The sequence below is a fragment of the Dermacentor silvarum genome, chromosome 3, assembly GCF_013339745.2.
Source record: "Dermacentor silvarum isolate Dsil-2018 chromosome 3, BIME_Dsil_1.4, whole genome shotgun sequence".
NCBI classification, from domain to species: Eukaryota; Metazoa; Arthropoda; class Arachnida; order Ixodida; family Ixodidae; genus Dermacentor; species Dermacentor silvarum.
In genome coordinates this window covers 81,407,713-81,430,950 of record NC_051156.1, presented here as the reverse complement: position 1 = coordinate 81,430,950, position 23,238 = coordinate 81,407,713, and the positions used below count along the sequence as shown (strand labels likewise).

Genomic DNA, 23,238 nt, shown 5'->3' with positions numbered 1-23,238 from the left:
GTCGTTTTTGCCTTTCCAAAACGTCAGTGCGCTGGCTGTGTGACGAGTTAGGCGAACGCCCTTGTCTGCTGAGACTGCGTGGCGGGCATATTATGCTTTCCGAGCACAGACTGATGTGACTAGGCTGCGGAGGAAAAGTTCGTGCGATCGCTTCGGCTCTCTCCTGTTTCAAGCGCTGCTCGTCCACCGCGCCCTAGCCCCAGGCCAGGTCCGGCGTCGTCATCGGAGTACTGGGGAACCTACGAGCACCTGCGGTTCAACCCGAGCCAACCAACCTGCGTAGGCGAAGTGGTCACATTATATTGGAAGACTCAGAATGGAAGCCGGGCTGCCTTCCGATGCAACAGGTGCAGAAATCAGTTTTCGCAGTTACACGGTAAAGCTGCACTGCACGGTCAGAGAGGCGAAGGACGTTACTTCGCCAACACGGACCGCCTCGGCCATCCGAACGACCACCTCTCCAGGCGGCAAATGATTTGGCTCACGTACTGCGTGAGCAAAAGCGTAGACATATGGCGGTTGAAGGAGATGACCGGCGACTTGTTTCCTCTATAGGAGCACACCATCTCCGACAGGACGAACTACCCCCGTAAGGTCGCGAGGGAAGAGCTGCTGGCGCGACCTCCACTTGGTACCCCGGGTAGATAGCGCTAATTGATGAGTGCCTTCTTCGCGGCGAGCAAAAGTATACAATCGAGGCCGCCTAATGACGGGCGAAACTTTCCGCCAGTCGCCAAAATTACGGCGGTGTTAAAGTTGGGGGCCCATGGGTCTTCGGCATGTTCTGCGCGACCAGAGGGGTGCTGCGACTTTCAAAGTCGACCGACGAAAGGCGGCGACGCTAGGCGCCATTAATGCAGCCAATGTTCAACCGGGGACCATTATTCATAGTGACGAATTGGCCGCATACAAATGTATCCCAAATTTAGTGGATGCTAACGGGGCTATGCCTCAATCCGCATTGGTAGACAGTCAACCAAAGCGTGAACTTTGTGGACCCCATCACGAGCGTTCACACGCAAAAAAAGAAAGTTATTGTCAAAAAGTGAAGCGCTCCCTCGTCAGCGATGGGTACAGGGTAACTGCACCGATGCTGGAGTCCCACCTGGGATGCATGTGGTGGCAGTCAACATCCACGTGCGCTGCAAAGACCCTTTCGTGCGTTTGTTAGAAGCCACGGATCGCTCGGGCTAGACACTACAAAGACTCTTTCCTGCGCTTGTTAGAAGCCATCGCTCGACGCTTGCCAGTGTGGAGGTGTATCGCAAAGTAAAAGAAAATAAAGCGTAGTTTTCTGACCCTTGTATGTGTGCTTTCCGGCATTCCTGTGTGCTTACACGGTATGCGCGCGGCAAACCACTTATGCGCTAGCCGACGCTCACTTCGTCTTGTAGCTGGATGCGCGCGCTACTCGCAGCTTTTCTTTAGCGCGAGCAACGAGCGATCTGTTAAAAGCCCAGTGTGAAAACCAGGCGCACACCAATCTCTGCTCGGAAATGGGAGCGCAAGCACGTAGCGAGCCGCACCAATCCAATCTAGAGCAAAGGAGCAACGAGCGATCTGTTGGAAACCCAGTGAGAAAAGCAAGCGCACACCAATCGGTGCTCGGAAATGCTAGAGCAAGCACGTATCGAGCCGTGCCAATCGAATCCAGAAAAAAAAGAGGGGGGCGAGCGTCCCCTCGTGGCATAACGCGAAACGTATTTAAATACAAATTAGTCTAATACACATTCCGTGTACATCGTGGAAACATTAAAATGCTTACAACCCACGTTAATGTGACTAATATTATTGTACTAAATGAATTTATTTTATAACTTGCTTGTGCCTGTATTGCACTCGGTGGAACGACAAACAAGTGAAAGAAGGCACGACCATGCACCGACCGTATGATCACGTGAGCCCCAGTTTGTCGACCACCCATATGGCTACGCCCAAGGGATAATAGCCATCCAGAGTGAATCTAGATTAACCAATGAAACTGGAGGCGTGCCGATGGACAAACTTCGTCTTGTTACCATTTGTTCTTTGATCTTGGGGCGTCGCCAGAGCTCGTGAAGATCCCGAGTTTCGCCAAACTCGGGGCATCCTGCATAGCACCCCTGGGGTGCTATGCAGGATGCCCCGAGTTTGGCGAAACTCGGGATCTTCACAAGCTCTGGCGACGCCCCAAGATGAAAGAACTAATGGTAACAAGACAAAGTTTGTCCGTCGGCACACCTCGAGTTTCATTGGTTTATCTAGATTCACTCTGAGTGGCCATCATCCCTTGGGCGTTGCCATATGGGCGGTCGACAAACTGGGGCTCACGTGATCATACGGTCGGTGCATGGTCGTGCATTCTTTCACTTGTTTGTCGTTCCACCGAGTGCATTAGAGGCACAAGCAAGTTATCAAATAAATGCATTTAGTACAATGATATTAGTCACATTACCGTAGGGTATAGGTGTTTTAATGTTTACAAATTGTACACTGAATGTGTATGAGACTAATTTGTAGTTTAATCGTTTCGCGTTATACCACGAGGGCACGCTCGCCCTCATCTTTCTTCCTCTGGATTGGATTGGGGCGGCTCGCTACGTGCTTGCGCTAGCATTTCCGAGCACCGATTGGTGTGCATTGGTTTTCGCACTTGGCTTTGAACAGATCGTTCGTTGCTCGTCCTCTTTCCTCTGGATTTAATTGGTGCGGCTCGCTACGTGCTTGCGCTCCCATTTCCGAGCACAGATTGGTGTGCGCCTGATTTTTACACTGGCCTTTCAACAGATCGCTCGTTGCTCGCGCTAAAGTAAGGCTTCGAGACGAAGGGAGCGTCGGCTAGCGCAGAAGTGGTTTGCCGCGCGCTCACCGTGTAAGCACTCAGGAATGTCGGAAAACACTCATGCAAGGATAAAAAAAACTACGCTTTATTTTCTTTTACATTGTGACGCACCTTCATACTGGCTAGCGCCGAGCGATGGCTTCTAACAACCGCAGGAAAGAGTCTTTATACTGGGTAGCCCCAGCGATCCGTGGCTTCTAACAAACGCAAGAAAGGGTTTGCAGCGCACGTGGCCGTTGAGTTCCACCACATTCATCCCAGGTGGGACTCCAGCATCAGTGCAGTTACTCTGTACCCACTGCTGACGAGGTGGCGCTTCACTTTTTAACAATAACTTTCTATTTTTTGCGTGTGAACGCCCGTGTTGGTTTCCACTAAGTGCACGCTGTGGTTAACTGTCTCCCAATGCAGATTGAGGCATAGCCCCGTTAGCATCCACTGAATTTGGGATACAGTTGTATGCGGCCAATTCGTCACTATGAATAATGGTCCCCGGTTGAACATTGGCTGCAATAATGGCGCCTAGCGTCGCCGCCTTTCGTCGGTCGACCTTGAAAAGTAGCAGCACCCCTCAGGTCGCGCATACCATGCCGAAGACCCATGGGCCACCATCTTTAACACCACCGTAGTTTTGGCGGCTCGGCGGAAGTTGTCGCCCGTCATTAGGCGCCCTCGATTGCACTTTTGCTCGCCGCGAAGAAGGTACTCGTCAATTTGCGCTGTCTTCCCGGGGCCACCGAGTGGAGCTCGCGCCAGCAGCTCGTCCCTCGCGACCTTACGGGGGTAGCTCCTCCAGTCGGCGATGGCGTGCTCTGTTACAGGAAACAAGTCTACGGTCTCTTTCAACATCCATATCTCTACGCTTTTGCTCACGCAGTACGTGAGCCAAATCATTTGCCGCCTGGAGAGGTGGTCGTTTGGACGGCCGAGGCGGTCCGTGTTGGCGCAGTAACTTCCTTCGCCTCTCTGCCCGTGCCGTGCAGCGGTACCGTGTACCTGCCACAACTGATTTCGGCACCTGTTGCACCGGAAGGCAGCCCGGCGTCCATTCTGAGTCTTCCAATATAATGTGACTACTTCGCCTGCTCAGGTTGGTTGGTCCGGGTTGAACCCCAGGTGCTCGCAGGTGCTCCAGTACGCCGATGACGACACCGGACCTGGCCTGGGGCTGGGGCGCGGTGGACGAGCTTGCTCGAAACAGGAGAGAGCCGAAGCGATCGCACGAACTATTCCTCCGCAGCCTAGTCACACCAGTCTACGCTGGGAAAGCATAATTTGCCCGCCACCCCATCTCTGCAGACGACGGCCTTCGCCTAACTCGTCACACAGCCAGCGCACTCACGTTTTGGAAAGGCAAAATGACGCTGAAACTCTACGTCGGACATGTAGGTGAACGGGTCCAGATGGTCATATTGACGCTTGCTGCCGCTGGATGCGATTACACAGGCTGCTGCTGCCGCCACCATGTTCCCGAGTTCAACTCGAGGGGGGTTTCGCGATGTACGAGTTTGGCCCGAGTTCGCGTGTCAATCAAAACCACACGTCACGCCCCGCGCGAGGCATGTAACTCTTGTGCGGGCGCCCGCCACGGTTGGGCCACGCCCAACTTATTTTCCGACAACAGCGACGTGGTGCGGAACTGAGAGGCATCAACAATCTTGACCGCCGACAGAACATACGCACAACACACTGTCATCGGTGATGCACTGTAACTAAGAACCACTATCAAAAACAAAGCGGCAACTTTCTCTGGCTCATGCATCTATCTTCTTAGGCTGTGATGGCCCCACAACATGGTTCATTGTCTGCATTGTAGCGACGTAGCACAGAGCAAATAATTATCGGAATGACACTGTAGCTGCTTGCAAGGCGTCGATGCGCCGTGGTGGATGACGATGCTGAGCAGTGCGTAGTGTTTTCCAACGTAACGGTATCGCAACTGTTGTTTGAGATGGCTGCTCTGTCATCGGTGGTGCATCGGATCTGCAGTGTCGCAAACACGGTCAGCGCCGAGAAACGCTCGCTTTTTAAAACCCAGTGCGATGGCATTTCTTCATCAGAAGCACGGCACACTAAATAGTTGCAACCCCTTCCTGCGTTCGAAGTTTAATTTCCTAACTGCACACAGGAGCCATCACCCGCCAAAATGCGATTGCTGCGCTGTCGTTTCTATATCTATCTGCGATCGCTGTTAGCTCAGCAGCAGAGGCAATCGGCAAGCACATTGGAGAGAATAACACACTCAAACTCTGCGTATACATGCCAATGGAGGCACCTTCACTGGGCTAGCGATGGCAAGCGATGAATTTTGTCACTGGGCAGCGCGCTCTTCTTTGCAATGCATCGCGGAGGCTTCCTGCTCGCAGATAAACGGGCGCATTTTCACTGTGCTGCGTCACTACAGACCCTAGAATACCGCACAGCCATTTTGCAGTGACAACCGTTGCTCCCGTCGTTTCAGTTGATAAAGCGGTAGCCTTAATAGCCGCCGAAGTGAAGCACCTACGGTGAACAACCATGCCGTAGCGCTGCGTTGCCATTCCCCTAATAGTCAGGAAATGGAAAGATCATTGTCATGACTGACTTTATCAAGGATTAGAGTGCCTCGATGCGCGCGGGCATCAAGGCACCCTATCAAGGATAGCACTGCAGTGCCCCTGGTGACTGCGCACCGTATGAACTCCCTCGTGCGTGCGACCCTCAAAAATGTATCCGCTTGTAAGCTTTCGCCTCACTGTCGCCACTCGCGGCAAAAAAGTGCAAAATTTAATAATTCGCTCGATCTCTGTTTGTTATCAAACATTTATGGCATTCCGAACGAAAAACAGATACTTCAAGAAATAAAGTGTTTCTTATTTTATTTGTTGTATTTGAACGTAATCGATTGAGGGAAAGTGTAGGCGCAACAATGCACCGCATGTGCCCTGTTCGAATTCGACGGAGGATAGAAAGATAATGCTCGAAAGAGGATGCACGCCCTTTACGCACCCGAGAAAGGCGTGGCAAGTGGCTCACGGCAAGTGTGCAGATAGACAGCGGTACAGTCACGGTATTGCTAAATGGTGATAATACGTTGATAACAATACGCGGCGCTGGCGCGTTTTGCTGCGCAGTCTTCTGTGGTTGAAGCACGGAATCACTGTGCCGCGCAGGGTGCGCTCATGTTGTCATACGCGGCTTTATCTCGACATTTCTTTTTGCCTGCTGTTCTTGCACGTTCCTTGCTATCTCCGTTCACTGACTGCCATCGAGCAAAGTCGGGTGAAACTCGTGCGAACGAGAAACTCGGCGCATCCTGCATAGCACCCCTGGTTTCGTTTATGCCGCACTGCCGGAGTATAAGCGCTGTTGAATATTAAATGCTTCATACAATTTCATGTGCATATCCTGTCTAAAAAACAGACCCTTGTCCTAAATAGTGCTATAATTTGGGACCATAAATGTCTGTTTCGTGTCAGCGGTGTTGCAGCTTGGAATAAAGGTGCATGGGCTATGCAACGCTTCAGATCACTTTCGCATTGTACCTTTTGACTGTGCGGATAGCTGTATTCGTGTACGAAATTACGCTAACGCAAATACCGCCTCGTTTTCTAGAAGTTTGTACGCAACCGATGACTGAAAGTTGTCGCAGTGTTGTACAGTCGACACGAAACCCAGCAGCCGTTCAGACGCGTTCGAACGGACCTCAGGAAGCCTGCCGCTGATTGATATTATCGCACCGACAACAAAGCTGTGGCGATTCGTGCGCTTACACTTTCCCTGATGTACTAAAAATAATAGTCAAAAGGTTCTGAAGCTCAAATAGAAACATTTTCGCATTCGCCAGGTACCCACACTGAGATCGTTCGCTTCCCCCGAAGGCTAGGCCTACCGTACCCGCGGAGTCCGTCTACACTCTATCGGCCCGTCTGGGCTGAGGAATCAACAAGTCTAACGAGGATAAATGACTCTGTAGTTCAGTTTTTCCATCCGTGTTTTTAGACAGACCATTTTTTCGTGTCTACAGTGTCAGCACAACAAGCGATGAGCGCGGATATGATGCGTTATAAACATACCTATATGTCCTGTCACCGAAGGCTGCCAGCCGCATTAACCGACCGCTTCTCTGACGGAGATATGTTACTAAACACACGTGTCGATTGAAAAGCATTGTCGAGCTATGGAAATGTTGCATTACCTTTGTGCGTAGAACAAAAAACGGTTGTCAAAATCGGCAGTAACAGCCCGTACACCATACCGTGTCGGCGGTTCATTTAAGGCTTTTTTCGTAGTTAATATACCAATCGCAAAAGCAAATCAGTCTTGCAGCAATTCCAGGCATACTATGCAATACGGACAACAACTTTTTCGTTCTGATAGAGGCGTAAGTTTTAGTTGAAGGCGATATAGGCATCTACCATGTCTGTGCGAGACGTCAGTGCAAAGCTGCAACTGTGTCCGCGCCTTGACATGGCAAAATATGAATAGGTAATCACGCTATAGGAGTGCTGAAGTGCTAACATGCATCACTGATAACGCTGGCCTCATTGATACCTGGTCTTGTGCTAGGAGTTCATACTCCTACACACATTTCCAAGGCTGTTCCCATGCTCGTCTGGATCGCATATATATCTCTTCAGCACTCCTAAATTGCCGGATTTCCTGTGAAGTGCAGCCTATTTCATTCTATGATCACTGCATGGTGATCGCTCGGTTTGGTGATAATGGTCGCACTAATTTCAAACCAAAGTGGAAACTATGGAAGCTTAATGTAAGCCTAATTAGCGATAAAGAATTCATATCTCGAGTACGTTCATTGCTATCATCTTGCTTTTCTAAGAGTTTACACTCATTTGCAGCCTGTGAAATGTTTAAACTGGAAATTCGAGACATAGCAATCGAAATTAGCTCGATAAGGTCGTATGTCAAAAAGTGCGAAGAAAAAATTGTTGCGGAAAAGCCTTTATAACCTTCATGAGCTGGAATCAGAAACACCTGGCACATATATAAATGAAATCACTCTTGTTAAAAGCCACCTTCAAAAATACGATGCTGAACGCTATAGAGGTGCTCGCATTCGCGCTCGTACAACCCGTGCCTTGCACTCGGAAGAACCAACGCGCCAGGCGTTACTTGATGAGCGTCGGCATGCAAATTCAAAACATATCTCAGATATATATTCTAATGGCGTGCTTGTAACAAAAACGGAAGAGATTATCAAAGAATTTCAAAGATATTATACAACGCTGTTCAGCTCAGCTCATACGCCAATCCTGATGTTCTGACACATTTCGTCTCCCTAGTTAACCCTCTCTCAGAGGATGATGGATCTGTGATTAGTGGACCATTTACCCAACAAGAAATAGAACTTGCCATTGATCAGTTACCGCTTTCCAAAACACCAGGTCCTGATGGAATCTCTGGAGAATTTTATAAAGCCTTTAAATTTATATTAAGCCCTGTTTTACTTAATATATTTACTGCTAGTTTTGATGAAGATCGCCTACCACAATCTTTTACTAAAAGCCATATTATCTTAATCCCTAAAAGTAGTGAAAAAGAAAAAAACTGCGGTTTGTAGAATGCTATAGACCCATTACATTGACGAATGTAGACTACAAAATTTATGCAAAAGTCTTATCTAATCGACTCCAGTATGCAATGGCATTACTTATTGGACCTCACCAGACTTGCGGATTAAAAGGCCGTTCCATACAAACAAACTTGCATCTAGTCCGAACAGCTCTTCAGTACTGCTCGTCCCACTGTGATCATTTTGCATTGCTTCAGATCGATTTAGCGAAAGCATTTGACCGAGTGAACCACACGTTCCTTTTCAAACTTTTAGAACACGCCAATGTTGGATCCGTTGTCTATAACGGTGTTCGCATGTGCTACACTAACTGTTCTACCAATATAATTTTTAATGGAAATCTGTCCGAGCCGGTGTATATTCTTTCCTCTGTAAAACAGGGTTGTCCGTTATCACCACTTCTATTTGCCCTTTATTTAGAGCCATTGTGTATAAGCATTCTAAAATGCAGTGACATTCATGGCTTTAACATTTTGGGCAATGAACTCAAAGTATTGGCTTATGCAGATGATCTTGCCTTTTTCTGCTCAGACAAACCGTGCATTGACAAGGTGCTATCATTGACTGAAAAATTTGGTATGGCTTCTAGTGCCCAGATAATTGGTCAAAAAGCTCAGGTCTTTGGTTTGGTTTATGGGGATGTACGCCGGACCCAATATGCTGGTATAGAATGGACAACCGTGCCACCTAAATACCTTGGTGTACCTTTTGATGCATATAAGCTTAGTGCACATTTCTGGCGGGAACGTGTACCGGCACTTCAACGCCGTGCGGATACCTTTACGCCACACCGCCTTTCAATATTTGGTAGGGCGGCGGCTTGTAACTTGTTCCTGGCTACAAAAATATTTTATGTACTGCAAATACTTCACTGTGCCCGGACTTATATTCAACGATTTCACAGAATATTTGCTACTTTTGTGTGGTCTTCCACCTTTGAGCCTATGAGACGAGATAATATCTTTAGACCCGTATGTGCTGGCGGACTTGGCCTAGTGCATCTATATGTGCGACAGATTGTTTGGCGTTTCTTCTTTTTTCGAGATACTTCACACCCGATACTACGATCATTCATACAAGTGAACTTATTCAATGCATTACCCAATCTGGTAGTTTCATCCCAATATTCTGAAAGACCTTGTTTGTGGGGTTTTATGTATGAAGTATATTTCGCTGTGCAGTTCCTCATGGTTCGATTTTCTACTGAGTATCTCTACACAGTGTCCAGAAAACAACTATACAAAGATTTGATATCAAGGATTTTCCCACCTCCACTTTACCGTTCTACATTCTCAAGTTTGCCAGGGAAAGACGTACTTAAACGAGTCCGCAAGATGCCTTTATCTCCATGTACAAAAACGTTTTTCTTTAAATTACACAGTGAAACATTACCTGTCAAAGCTTGGTTGCACAAAAAAGGAATTTTTGTATCCACTGTGAACTGTCGCCTTTGTGATGTACCTGAGACTATAGAGCATTGCTTTATAAGTTGTAAAGACGCAATATTGTTTTGGGATGTGCTCCAAAGAACTCTCAAGAAAGACTTCATTTTGAATCACCATACCATCCGATACTTGATTGCACCCCACGGAGAAGAAGTGCCTTTTGATATGTTATTCTTAATTGGACTACACAGCTTATGGAAGACGCGCATGTTAGACAGAAACGCTGAACCTGTTGTTTCGGCGAAATTTCACTACGCTCAAATGATTGGTCACCTGAAGGACATGTATGACTTGACAGAGTTTCAACCGGACTGGTACCATCTCTTGTTACGTTGCTTGTCGTTGCCACCTTTTTAGGATCAAAGTTACTTGCCACTTGTTTAAGAACAAAACTACTTGTAGTTTTGTTCAGTGTAGGGTGTGCTTAACGAGATTTTAGGCCATTCCTAGGCCATGAATATAAGATGTGTTGGCTGGTGCTTGCACGTTTTCCGCAGATAGTATTTCTCTCGCATATACATGATGCAATAAATACCACGTAAGAAAAAAATTTGGCGTGGCGTAGTGGTAAGATACTGGGATTGGGATCTTGTAGGTCTGTAGTTCGAATCCAGGAGGATTTTTTTTTGTTTTACTTTTTTTCTTCTTTTCTTGTTGCATTCCAGCGTACTCTGTTTCTTTTTGTATTCGAAAAAATATATAAGGTAGCCAGGCACCACGTATTTCTCGTTCTAGAGCTGCATTTCGCACCAGTACCACAAGCCCAGCGCATCCCAGTATGCCGCGCTTTGCCAGCGTCCCAGCATCCAGCGTGCGACACTGGGCCCATAATCAGGCATGGCACTGGGCACTGGATACTGGGTTTTGCAATAGGGCAATCACACTTCGGGGTGTTAGTTTTAGGGTGCACAACAAGCTTGTCACATAAATTCACAGAAAATCGTCCGACAAGCACCAGTACCTATATTTTCATAGTAGACAAGTAAATCATTGCAAAATGACAATCCCTCACAGCCAAGCTCTCCGTTTCAGGCGAATATGCACTAAAAAGAGGACTCTGCATCGCAATGTGAACACCGTAACGAGTTATTACGCCAGCGTTATCCTCCCTCTGTTATCAGTGACGCAATTTAAAGAGCAGACAACTTCGATCGGCATGCGCTCATCAACAGGAAACTAGCTCCCCCAGATTCATGGGCTAACCTTATCCTCAGATATATGGCTAACCTTATCCTCAGAAACACATACCACCATATCCTTATAGAGCGAGTAAATGGGCCAAATTATTCCTGAAGCTCCGCGGGTGGTATACAGATGGGTCACCAACGTGAGATGTCACGTCCTCCAAAATGAACCAAGCTAAATTCAAACTCTGTTCGGCATGAGGAGCACTTTAATGCAAATTCTGTCTCAGGCATAGGGCGAAATGAGCGAGCACACAACGTTTAACTTGAAATTCCTGAAAGAGGCCTTGATCCTGCAGTACACCTAAGTCAGGCTGATGACGTAGTATATAACAGTAGACTGGCCGACGGTACCTGTCAGACCAAAAATATTGCAAGAGCAGTCAAAAGGGACCATTGCGTTCCAGGTTGCTAGTGCGCTAGGCCCCATCCAGAGGTTTCTGGGTCCACAAGGTGGCCTCAAGGAGTGACGCTTCAAGCTTATATATATATATATATATATATATATATGCAATCCTGATCTCTTGCTCCGCTTTACGTTTAGGCCCATTTCCCCTTCCCCCGGACAGGACAGCAAGCTCGCCCTCTTTCGGGTTAGCCTCCCTCAGTTTCTCCTTTCAATGATCACCATGCTTGTTTTGTAGTGATGACAAATTATCTTTTGCAGGTTTCCATGGACGAGCGTAAAAATATACAAGTGCGTTGCCGGCTTGGGAAATGCAAAGATGGCAGATGTATTGAAGATGGCTACGGCAATTGTGCAGTGTACTGAGCGATATCACCCACCGCGTCGCAATCGTGACCACGCAAAAATGTGCTCTGAATAAATGAAATGTATTCACTGTGTTTCGACGTTTTTTCGACGTAATGAAGAGCTGGTCAGTTTCTATTTCTATCAGTATATAATATTTCAATGAATACGTTAGGAAATGAGAGAGTGCAACGTGGCTAAGGTCTACCTGTGGGCGACATCGGCATTTGGCTCCTGCACACTAACGGTGTCCATTACTTCGAAGGTTACATCTAATAGTAATGCACCTAAGGGTAACTATTTACAAATCATTCCCTGTAACAGAAATGTGAAGCACGTCCACTTTCTTGAGTTGCTCACGTTCAGTGCACAATGAGATACCCCGTAAATAAATGTTTGAGCGCCCCTGTTGTCTGTAGTAATTAACACTTATACTGTACCATCATATACAATGGATGTTTTTGGGAAAGGTACTATTACCAGCATTTATTAGATCAACAAAGCAGTTATCGATCAATGAGGTAGTAGATGAAAGATCTAAACAAACATATTAAAAAGGTTTGACACGGGAGAAACAAAATGAATTGGCATTTAGAAACCATGATCTCCGCCAGAGTATAAGTGTAAATATTGAACTGTTTGTGACAGTATACTTCCGAAAACATTTAGCATGCCGCAGTTTTTCGAGCATCATGTAAACATCTAGATACATGTCGACATTACTGTCACGTAGTAGTGTCGGTGAAGAGAACAGTCGTAAAACTGTGTATGACGAAACCGATTCTTTATTGGCAGAACCTGTGCCCACAAAAGCAAGCTACTCTCAAAGCACTACGATAGCGGCGAACACAGTCTGCGATTGTCGAAATCTGATCAGCGACGAAACGCGTCGGCTTTTATACGTGAGTCATCGAAGCTTCCAGAGTAATCCCTGGTGCCCGCGTGTCTTCCAGAAAGTACAAGACAATTCGCGTCGCTCATACAATCAGATTACATAAGCGTCGGTGACAACAGACAGCGGATAGAAGCATCGATAACGTTCAAAAAAACTTCCGATACATGCAGGCGCGTCGTGTGCCTAGCGATAACGTTTAACATTTGTTAGCCGCTGAAAGGTGGTCACCGGTGAAAGATAAATATGTACACGTGTCAGTAGCAAGGAATGCAAATGATGCGAACGCATATTCCGATACTCAACAGCACAGCACTGCAGAGAAACGCCACCCACCGCCGCCGATTCCTCAAGTACATTTGGTAGCTATATATCCCCGAAAAGAACATCTGCGAGCGTAGCGGCGATGTTCTGTGGTGTAATCATTAGCAAAGCCCCTATATATAAAACTTAGCGCCATTCTTAGATCTTGCCGCCATCGCGCTCACGCCGGCGTTTCCTCCTCGCCGACTCTTGTCGTCCCAGCCTCCTCCGCTCCCCCATTGGCTAATCCGTGTCACGTGGAAGAACGCGTTGCGCTTTTGTATATTTTTTTTTCTTTCCAGCGCGCTCCGACCGCCATTCTCGGGTCTGTGCGATGAAAGTGCTGTACGCACAGACGGATCAAACGCATTAAGGTGGATTCACACGACCGGACGGAGGAGGAATTTTCGCAGCGGATGGCGTATCACGTGACGCGCGCGTCATCAAAACGTGCCGCCCTCGCCTAGTCCGGGCTCCTCCGCTCGCGGTCCGGATTGAAAATGCTCGCCGGTATTTCCATCCGTCCGTTTCGCGGTCGTCTGACCTCAATTTAGCGTAGTCAGCGTCAAATCTGTCAACATCGGACGCATTGGCGTGGCTACGATGGCGTGTTATCGGCTTGGAGCCACGTGTGATTTCGTTGTGCAGCAGTGACCGTGCGTATTTTCTTGTGGTGCAGCGGGAAAGGCGAGTCGTGGTTGCGCGCGCATTGCTATTTACTCAGACCGCGCAGCCTGCATGACTTCAACATGAGTGAGGTGCACAATAAAACGCTAAGTGACGAGGCAACCGTCACTCTTTTGGTTCTTGTTAAAGGATTCATAGCACTATGGCATATAGGGCACGCCGAGTATGCAAACGCGCAGCTGCTAATAAACGTTGGAGTCGAGAGTACGCACGCGGATTCCGCAAACGGCGGTCCGGCTGTGCGAATGCGACCTAACTCGGCTGCGCCGGATGCAAGTGCTGACGTCACTGTTTGTCCGCGGAGCAGGCGGGATTTTGCCCTCGCGTGTGTATCCACCTTTAAAGGTGGATTCCCACGACCGGACGGAGGAGAAATTTTCGCAGCAGATGGCGAATCACGTGACGCGCGCGTCATGAAAACGTGCCGCCCTCGCCTAGTCCGGGCTCCGCCGCTCGCGGTCCGGGTTGAAAATGCTCGCCGGTATTTTCATCCGTCCGTTTGGCGGTCGTCTGATATCAATTTAGCATAGTCAGCGTCAAATCTGTCATCACCGGACGCATTGGCGTGGCTACGATGGCGTGTTATCGGCTTGGAGCCACGTGTGATTTCGTTGTGCAGCAGTGACCGCGTGTATTTTGTTGTGATGCAGCGGGAAAGGCGAGGCTATGGAGCCGCTTAGCGAACGGTATATCAGCGGCCGTAATTTGATCTGATTTCCTGCCTGCACCCGTGGATTCTAGCCAGGACTTGGCTAAGAGTGTAGCTGCGTCGTGTCTAACATTCTTTACTTATCTACTATAACGACATACATTTGTATCGAACTCCACAAAGTTTTATTTAAGAATGTCACCCAAATGTCAGCGTTTTAACGGTATAAAATCACTTTTCCATCAAATCGCAGTGTTAACGCACTGACATCAGTTAATTCGTTATTTGCGCATAAACAGTAACCGAGGTAGCAGTGTGATCGGTGAGCACTTCCGAACTAGAATCTGCGAATTACGCGCGGAGAGCTCATTGCTCCTTCTACCACAGAATAATTGAGCGACGTCCTCCTCAAGTGAAGCAGTTACGGTGTTCGTGGCGGTGGGACACTTTCCTCTCGTAATAAGCCCCAAATATTTGCTGTATTTGCGATCTTTGAATAGCACATCAGATACTGTCACTTGGTGTGAAGAACTACCACATTAACAAATGTGAAATTAATAACATTGCAAAAGGGCTTTTTAAGGCTAATTGCCAATGTACACTCGGCCACAAAATATTCCGGGGGGTGCGAGCGCGTGGCGACGCGGTCCTCCTCTCCTTCTAGCGGCGCACCCCTGGTGTCGAGACCGACGCTTGCGCGCATGCGCGTCCTCCCGTGACTGCAACCGTGCATGTTTCCGCGCTTGTTCCTTGTGAGCCGGCGATATCCGAGTGCAGCCGCGAGGTGTGCTATGGTGACTTCGACAGTAAAGCCCCTATATTTATAAACGTAGCGCCATTCTTAGATCTTGCCGCCACCGCGCTCACCCCGGCGCTTCCTCCTCGCCCTCTCTTAGCCGCCTCCTGTCGCCCCAGCCTCCTCCACTCCCCCATTGGCCAATCCGTGTCACGTGGAAGTTCGCGTCGCGCTTTTGTATATTTTTTTTCTTTCCAGCGCGCTCCGACTGCCATTCTCGGGCCTGTGCGACGAAAGTGCTGTACGCACAAACGGATCAAACGTGTTAAGGACAAGAACTTCGTTGTGATGGCATGCTGCTGCGCCTTAAGTTGCCGCAACCGACAAGGCGAGGGCCAAAGGCTTTTTTTGTTTACCATCCGGCGTGCGCAAACGCTTGCTGCACACTTGATATTTGCGCCGTCTCGCATCGTTGCGTTTCTACTTCCAAAACGGCCTTATTAAGACCAGTTACTGACTGACGAAGCAAAATCGCGCCTCAAAAACGTCTCCGCAGGGCGCGATCGAAGTTTTCCTCGGATTTCCTCTGGTAGCGCGTTAGCTGTCGTCTGCCACGGCAGGCCCGACGCAGGCGGCGCCACTGTCGATATCGCGTCTCGAATCGCGCTGGTCGCGCCGAGCGCGATAGTGGAACGGAGGAGGAGGGAAGTGGATGGCGCTACTTTTATAAATATAGGGGCTTTATTCGACAGCCCGCGCCGCTGCGGCCACTTTTTGTCGAAACACGAGCGCAGATATATATCGCCCGGTCGCAAACGCAACAAGTCATTTTATTTTCTACGCTGAGCCTTTACGTGGCCAATCTTCGTTCTTTCTTTTTAAGAACGGGACGTTATCCCGCAGAACAGCGTGGCAGAGAAATGAACCTAGTATACGGGCTGGCAAAGACTGTGCTGGCTGCTCGCCGAAGCGTATACCTTCAGATGACAGGCGACGCAAAAAAGTGCTGATCCCTGTTATCCCTGGCGCGGGCTGTCGAAGTCGCCACATCGCCCCTCGCGGCTACACTCGCATATCGCCGGCGCGCAAGGAATAAGCGCGGAAACATGCAAGCTTGCAGTCACGGAAGGACGCGCATGCGCGTAATCGTCGGTCTCGACACCAGAGGTTCGCCGCTAGAAGGAGAGGAGGACAGCTTCGCCACGCGCTCGCGCCCCCCGCAATATTTTGTGGCCGAGTGTACCTTTCCTTAACGCCCTCCGTACTACTGTACTCAAGTTTATGGGTGAGGAAAGCAACTTCTCTTTATCCCATGTGAATTCGCTATAGTCTCTACTTGTATAAGCCACACGTTCAGCACAGTATTACATTTTTATCCGAAACGGTGAATTTAATGAGCAGTCCAGTTCAGTACACAATATGACAACACGAATTGTGGTTTGTTCCACGGTTGCGCACAAATTATAGAATGCAAGTAATGAACTACACTATACCTTCAACTATAAGTCATCATTGCCTAAATAATTTGTATATCAAATATTTTCGTGTAAAACATTCCAAAACCAACTTTGTAATTTCTTCAGCATCCAACCTGTTTCTGGCTTTAAATTGATTACTAGGAGAGTGGAGAAACCAGTTTCGTAGAGGTAAGGGGGAGAACATTCAGGGTGAAATTGCTGTTCCTGTGGAAAGTGCAAAGCATTTTGGCCCGTCATTTTTAGTATTGTTCTTCCCGGAACATCTCTTTGCCTGTGGGGTTGCAAGAACGCGAAACTAACTGCGTCACAACGACCGAGCTGCTTTTCGCTAACTGCATCTCAACAGCGGGAACAGCCGACGTGCCTCAAAAAGTATTCGAAAACGTAAAGAAATTAGTTACAATAATGTTGGGGGTCAGTGGAAGTACCAAACGTGCCCTAGTAAGATTCAGTGCGCGCGAAACTAGCTGCGTCACAATGACCGAGCTGCTTTTTGCTAACTGCGTCACAACGCTAGTTACGGTTAGCGTACACAAAAATTGCCAAAATAAGTTACAATAATGTTGCCGCCCATAGAAAGCGTGACAAACATTTCTCATTGCCATTCAATACGCACTAAACCGTGGCGTGGAGCAGAGGCAGGATATTCGGCTTCAAATCTGAAGGTCATAAGTTCGAATCCCACTCCAGTTCACTACATTTTCAGGCATGGACTGGTGCCTGACACCGGCAAGAAAAATATATATATTGCCAAGAGCTAGTGGGGCTACACTAGTTCAGGTACAACCAAACTGGGAAGGCCCACTCAGCTTCATCAAAGCCACTCCTTCACCAGAACAGGAATTGGCCTCCCTGGTACAGTATTCGGCCACTACCTCCCTCATGACTCCGACAATCAACCCATGGCCCTAAGTCCCCAGTGGCTGAGGAGCACGTGACCAAGGCGGCCGTCAGACCTGATACGCGGCAGAGGGTGCTTAGAATCCTGGGTCCGGACAGGCCGCCAATGGAATCTAAACTTGGAAACGTTCAACACGCGCACCCTCTCGAGTGAGGCTAGCTTATCAGGACTATTTGAAGAATGATCAAGAATTGCCTGGGATATTATTGGCCTTAGTGAGGTTAGAAGAAGTGGTGAGGCTTACACAGTGCTGACTAACGGCCACGTCTTCTGGCACAAAGGTCTTCGAGATAAGAGAGAATCCGGAGTAGGATTTCTAGTCCATAATAGCATAGCGGGCAACATTGATGAATTCCACAGCATTAATGAGAGGGTAGCAGTTGTCGTAATAAAGCTGAATAGGGGGTACAGAATGAAGGTTGTACAAGCCTACGCCTCAACCTCTAGTCAGGATGATGAAGAAATAGAACAGTTTTATGATGATGTTGAATTAGCAACGAGAAAGGTGCAAACTCAGTATACTGTAGTCATGGGTGACGTCAATGCAAAAGTGGGTAAAAAGCAGGTTGGTGAGCAAGCAATTGGCAACTACGGCATCGATTCTAGTAATGCAAGAGGAGAGATGTTAGTAAGGATTCGCGGAAAGGAATAGGCTCCGACTAATGAATACCTTCTTCAGGAAGCGCAGCAACAGGAAATGGACCTGGAAAAGCCCTATGGAGAAACAAGGAATGAAATAGATTTCATACTCTCTGCCGATCCAACCATAGTGCAGGATGTAGAAGTGTTAGGTAAGGTAAAGTGCAGTGACCATAGGTTACTGACATCTAGGATATCTCTCAATTTGAAAAGAGAAAGAGTAAAATTAGTCAAGAAAAAACAGGCCAACCTAGAGGCAGTAAGGGTAAAAGCAGACCTCTTCAGGCTGGGGCTCGCAAACAAATATGCAGCATTAGAAAAGGAAGATAAAGACAACATAGAGGTAATGAATAAAACCGTAACTAGGTTGATCTCAGAAGCAGCAATTCAAGTGGGAGGTAAGGCACCAAGGCAACCAGTAGGTAAGCTCTCCCAAGAAACAAAAGGCCTAATAAAGACACGACAAAACATTAAAATATCCAACTCAAGAGATGAGATAGAATTCACTGAACTGTCAAAACTGATCAACAAGAAGAAAGTAAGGGATATTCGAAATTATAACTTGGGAAAGATTGAGGAAGCCGTAAAATATGGACGCAGCATTAAAGCAGTAAGAAGAAAGCTTGGCATAGGACAAGGCATGATATATGGACTGAAAGATAAGCATGGTAATATCATCAGCAATTTCGATGACATAGTAAAAGCCGCGGAAGAATTCTATACTGACCTGTACAGTGCCCAAAACATCCAAGCTATTTTCATTCGAAATAGTGATGAACCGGATACAGAGGCTCCTTCTATAACTAGCGATGAAGTTCGAAGGGCCTTGAAAGATATGACCAGGGGAAAAGCTGCTGGAGAAGATGGAATAAGACTAGATTTAATCAAAGATGGAGGAGATGTCATGCTTGAAAAGCTTGCGGCCCTTTATACGCAAGGCCTCACAACTTCAAGTGTACCAGAGAGCTGGAAGAACGACAATATTATACTAATCCACAAGAAGGGAGCCGTTAAAGAATTGAAGAATTATAGATCCATTAGCTTGCTTTCAGTGTTGTATAAAATATTCACCAAGATAATTTCCAATAGAATCAGGGCAACAGTTGACTTCTGCCAACCAAGAGAACAGGGTGGCTTCAGGAAAGGATATTCTATGATGGATCATATCCATGTCATCAATCAGGTAATCGAGAAATCTGCGGAGTACAATCAACCTCTCTATATGGCTTTCATAGATTATGAAAAGGAACTTGATTCAGTAGAGATGCCAGCAGTCATAGATGCATTGCGTGATCAAGCAGTACAGGAGGCATACGTGAATATCTTGGTAAATATCTACAAGGATTTTACAGCTACCTTGGTTCTCCACAAGAAAAGTAGAAAGTTACCAATCAAGAAATGGGTCAGGCAAGGATACCCAATCTCTCCAATGCTACTCACTGCATGCTTAGAAGAATTATTGAAGCTCTTAGACTGGGAAGGCTTAGGAGTGAGGATCAACGGCGAATATCACAGGAACCTTCGGTTTTTAGATGATATTGTCCTATTCAGCAACAATGGAGACGAATTACAGCAAATGATTGAGGACCTAAATCGATAAAGTGCAAGAGTTGGGTTGAATATGAATATGCAGAAGACAAAGATAATATTCGACAGCCAAGCAAGGGAACAAGAATTCAGGATCACCAGTCAGCGCCTAGAATATGTAAAAGAGTACGTTTATCTAGGTCAATTACTCACAGGAGACCCTGATCACGATAAAGAAATTTACAGAAGAATAAAATTGGGTTGGAGTGCATACGGCAGGCATTGCCAAATCCTGACTGGGAGGTTACCACTGTCAATGAGAAGAGAAGTCTACAGTCATTGCATTTTACCCGTGCTAACATATGGGGCAGAAACTTGGAGGTGAACAAAGAAGCTCGAGAACAAGTTAAGGACCGCACAAAGAGCGATGGAACGAAAAATCGTAGGACTAACTTTAAGAGACAGGAAGAGAGCGGTGTGGATCAGAGAATAGACGGGGATAGCAGATATTCTAGTTGACATTACGTGGAAGAAATGGAGCTGGGCAGGCCATGTAATGCGTAGGATGGATAACCGGTGGAGCATTAGGGTTACAGAATGGATACTAAGAGAAGGGCAGCGCAGTCGAGGTCGGCAGAAAACCAGATGGGATTATGAAGTTAGAAATTTGCAGGCGCAAGTTGCAATACGCTAGCGCAAGACAGGGGTAATTGGAGATCGCAGGGAGAGGCCTTCATCCTGCAGTGGACATAAAATATAGGCTGTTGATGATGATGTTGATGATGATGATGATGATGATGATGATACACTAAACGGCGCCACAACGCTCAGTGCCGTAAGCCTAAATTGCTTCGAAAGGAATGTCATGGTGCAATAACGAAGTGGTGTCATGTCCAAACATAACAAAACTGGCCGCATATCTACTTGCCTAGCTGCAAATGACGTTTACAGACCATAGTATTCTGCCACCCTGATACGTAACACCCTCTCTTCTCCGCCTCCCACGCTCTTCCCCTGCCCTCTCATTCCTCCCATGATGGATGCAATGGAGGTTTTGCTGAATTCAATTCAGATTTCCTTAGTTCGCCCTGCTCTCACACCATCTGTTGGGGCCTTTTATTACAGTTGACTTAAAGCCGGCTACAGAGCCGCGGCTTTAGTCGGCTTGTTTTTAACGCGTAGCGTCTCTTCGACACCATTACTAACGTGTTGATTTTTCATTTACTTACATAAAAACCAGTCCAATGCGTTTTCTTATTTAAATGAAAGCTGTAGAGCACGGTTATGTACATATACTTTGTCTCAAGTAGGATTGAGGTTTCATTACCGCTGTATAATGTTGATCAATGAATCAATTGATCAAATTTTCATTTCACAAATGTTTTGCGGATACAGGTATACAGAAGGAGGTTCCATAGTAAAAACTGAATTGGGACCTCCTGTTCATGGTTAATATAAAAAGTTACAATGGCAAGAACGGTAGCTGAATGAGGACAATTGCAAAAATGATAAATAATAATACAAATATAAGTAAATAATCATAATAATATACCACAGTGTATCGGCAGTAAGCAAAATAGTGGAACTATGTAAAACTAACATATAAGTGGAGGAAAAAGAAATGAAAAAAAAGAAAAATTAAAAAACAACTTAAGCAACATGTTGACGTACATGAGAACGGCAGGTCGAAAACGAAGTCGGGTTATACAGTACACTATGTCACATACATATCACATAAGAAAAAATTTTTCAATTCGTGGAAAAACCTGTGGACTTTCTGTAGATTTATGACAAATGGTAATGTATTCCATGGTGATATAGCTGCAAAGTGAACGGTCTGTTTGCCATAATTAGTACGTACTTTGGGCAGAATGAAGTTATTATGAAGCGCGAAACGTGTTGGGTTGGTGTTCGTTAGATGACATAGCAAATAGCGACAACGTGATCTTGTCATTTATTAGTTTGAAAAAAAAGTGACAAGGTTGAACTTGACAAGTGCGGCAACGTCAAGAATGTTATTTTCTTGTAGTAACTGTTGCATTGGCTGTGTGTGGACTCGACGTGATTACTCTAATAGCCTGGTTCTGGATAGTTTGTTAGGGTTTTAGGTGAGTAGTGTACGCGTTACCCCAGGAGGTTATGCAGTAATTAATGTGAGAGTGTACGAACGCGAAATAGAGTGAGAGCAACACAGGCCGTGAAAAGAACGGACGTGACCTAATGAGAATTCGTATTCCATATGATAACTTTTTATATGAGTTATATGGCGCTGAAATTTTAGGTTACAGTCAATAATAACACCTAAGTATGTGCATTCTTCACTTGCTGATAATAAATGGTTACCAATGAAATGGGCGGAATGCATAGTGATCATTTCTTTTGTGATGAGAAGAGAAGAAATTTAGTTTTAGTGGGATTAACGGTAAGTCTATTCATTTTGCACCATCCTAACAAGTTATGAAGATCAGTATTAAGCCTGGTTACTACCGTTGACAGACATTCATCAGAATTAATAATTGTTGTGTCATCGGCACATAGTATACACTTAGATGATGTGAGGCAGTTAGGTAGATTATTAATATATAGTAAAGAGAGCAACGGGCCCAAAAAGGATCCTTATGGTACACCTAAATTAGTCACTTTTGGTTTAGAATAAGCATCGGAAACACTAACAACCTGATATCTGTATCGTAAGTAGGTGCGCAATAGGTTATCGTAAGTAGTTGCGCAATGGAGGACGTGTTATACCTATTGAATCTAGTTTAACACTAAGAATGTCGTGGTTAATGCTATCAAATGCCTTTGAAAAGTCTACAAATAAAGATCCTGCAAATTTACCGTCATCCATGGCTTTCTTTAGCTTTTCAGTGAGGGATACAAGGGCCAGGTCAGTAGAGTAACCGGAGCTAAATTCGAATTGGTCAGGTGAAAGAATATTAAATTTGTTTAAGTATTTTATCAATCGCTTTTCAATTATTTTCTCGATGACCTTGCTTAAGAATGGTAAAACACAGATAGGCCTATAGTTAGATGGTAATGTTATATGTATGACCCCGTGCCACCAGTGCTAGTAGCTTAATTTGGTTGGTTTTGGCCGGTCGGTTCAATCGAGTGACAGACAAACAGAGGCGGAGGAATAAACATTTTAAATAAATAGGGGACTGAGGTTCATGCGGGCGAAGCCCCTATTCCAGGGTCCCGCTGGCTCTTGCGGCTCGTTTGACTTGGTCCAAGGTTATCTCCTGGCTTTCCCAGGTCTTCCCGGGCGAGTCGCGCCTCCCACTACCTTTTAAACTCGTTGCGTGCAGTGTTGTACACGTTCCTCTAAAACAGGAACGAAAGCTCGTTCCTTGTTTCTGCCCAATATTGAAACGAGTTCGCTTTACAAGTTCCTTTAATGCGAAAGGAACGCGTTCCAGTTACACTTCGAACATTGGAACGTGTCGTTACATTACCGTTACATTTTGTAATTTTTTAATTAAAATATAGTGTCGGATAATCCTGAGGCGAAATAAAATGAAAAATTTAAAGCTCACATTGAACTACGTATATTATAGATCTTGAATATCGCCGGCAGCAGATTTTCTGGAAATGAAAAGAATACAAAAAAACTCTCCTATAAGAATTTTTTCAGGGAGCACCGGACATAATCC

The 23,238-nt window shown here is 46.4% G+C and overlaps 1 long non-coding RNA gene across 1 annotated transcript in view; it reads left to right on the top strand.

Moving 5' to 3' along the window:
• The window catches only part of LOC125943855 (uncharacterized), a 37,849-nt gene extending 25,987 nt beyond the window's left edge, over window positions 1-11,862 (top strand). The window contains exon 3 of the long non-coding RNA XR_007465945.1: window positions 11,690-11,862. This is a non-coding gene — a long non-coding RNA (uncharacterized LOC125943855). The remainder of the gene's footprint in view (window positions 1-11,689) is intronic.
• Window positions 11,863-23,238: the final 11,376 nt, after the last annotated feature.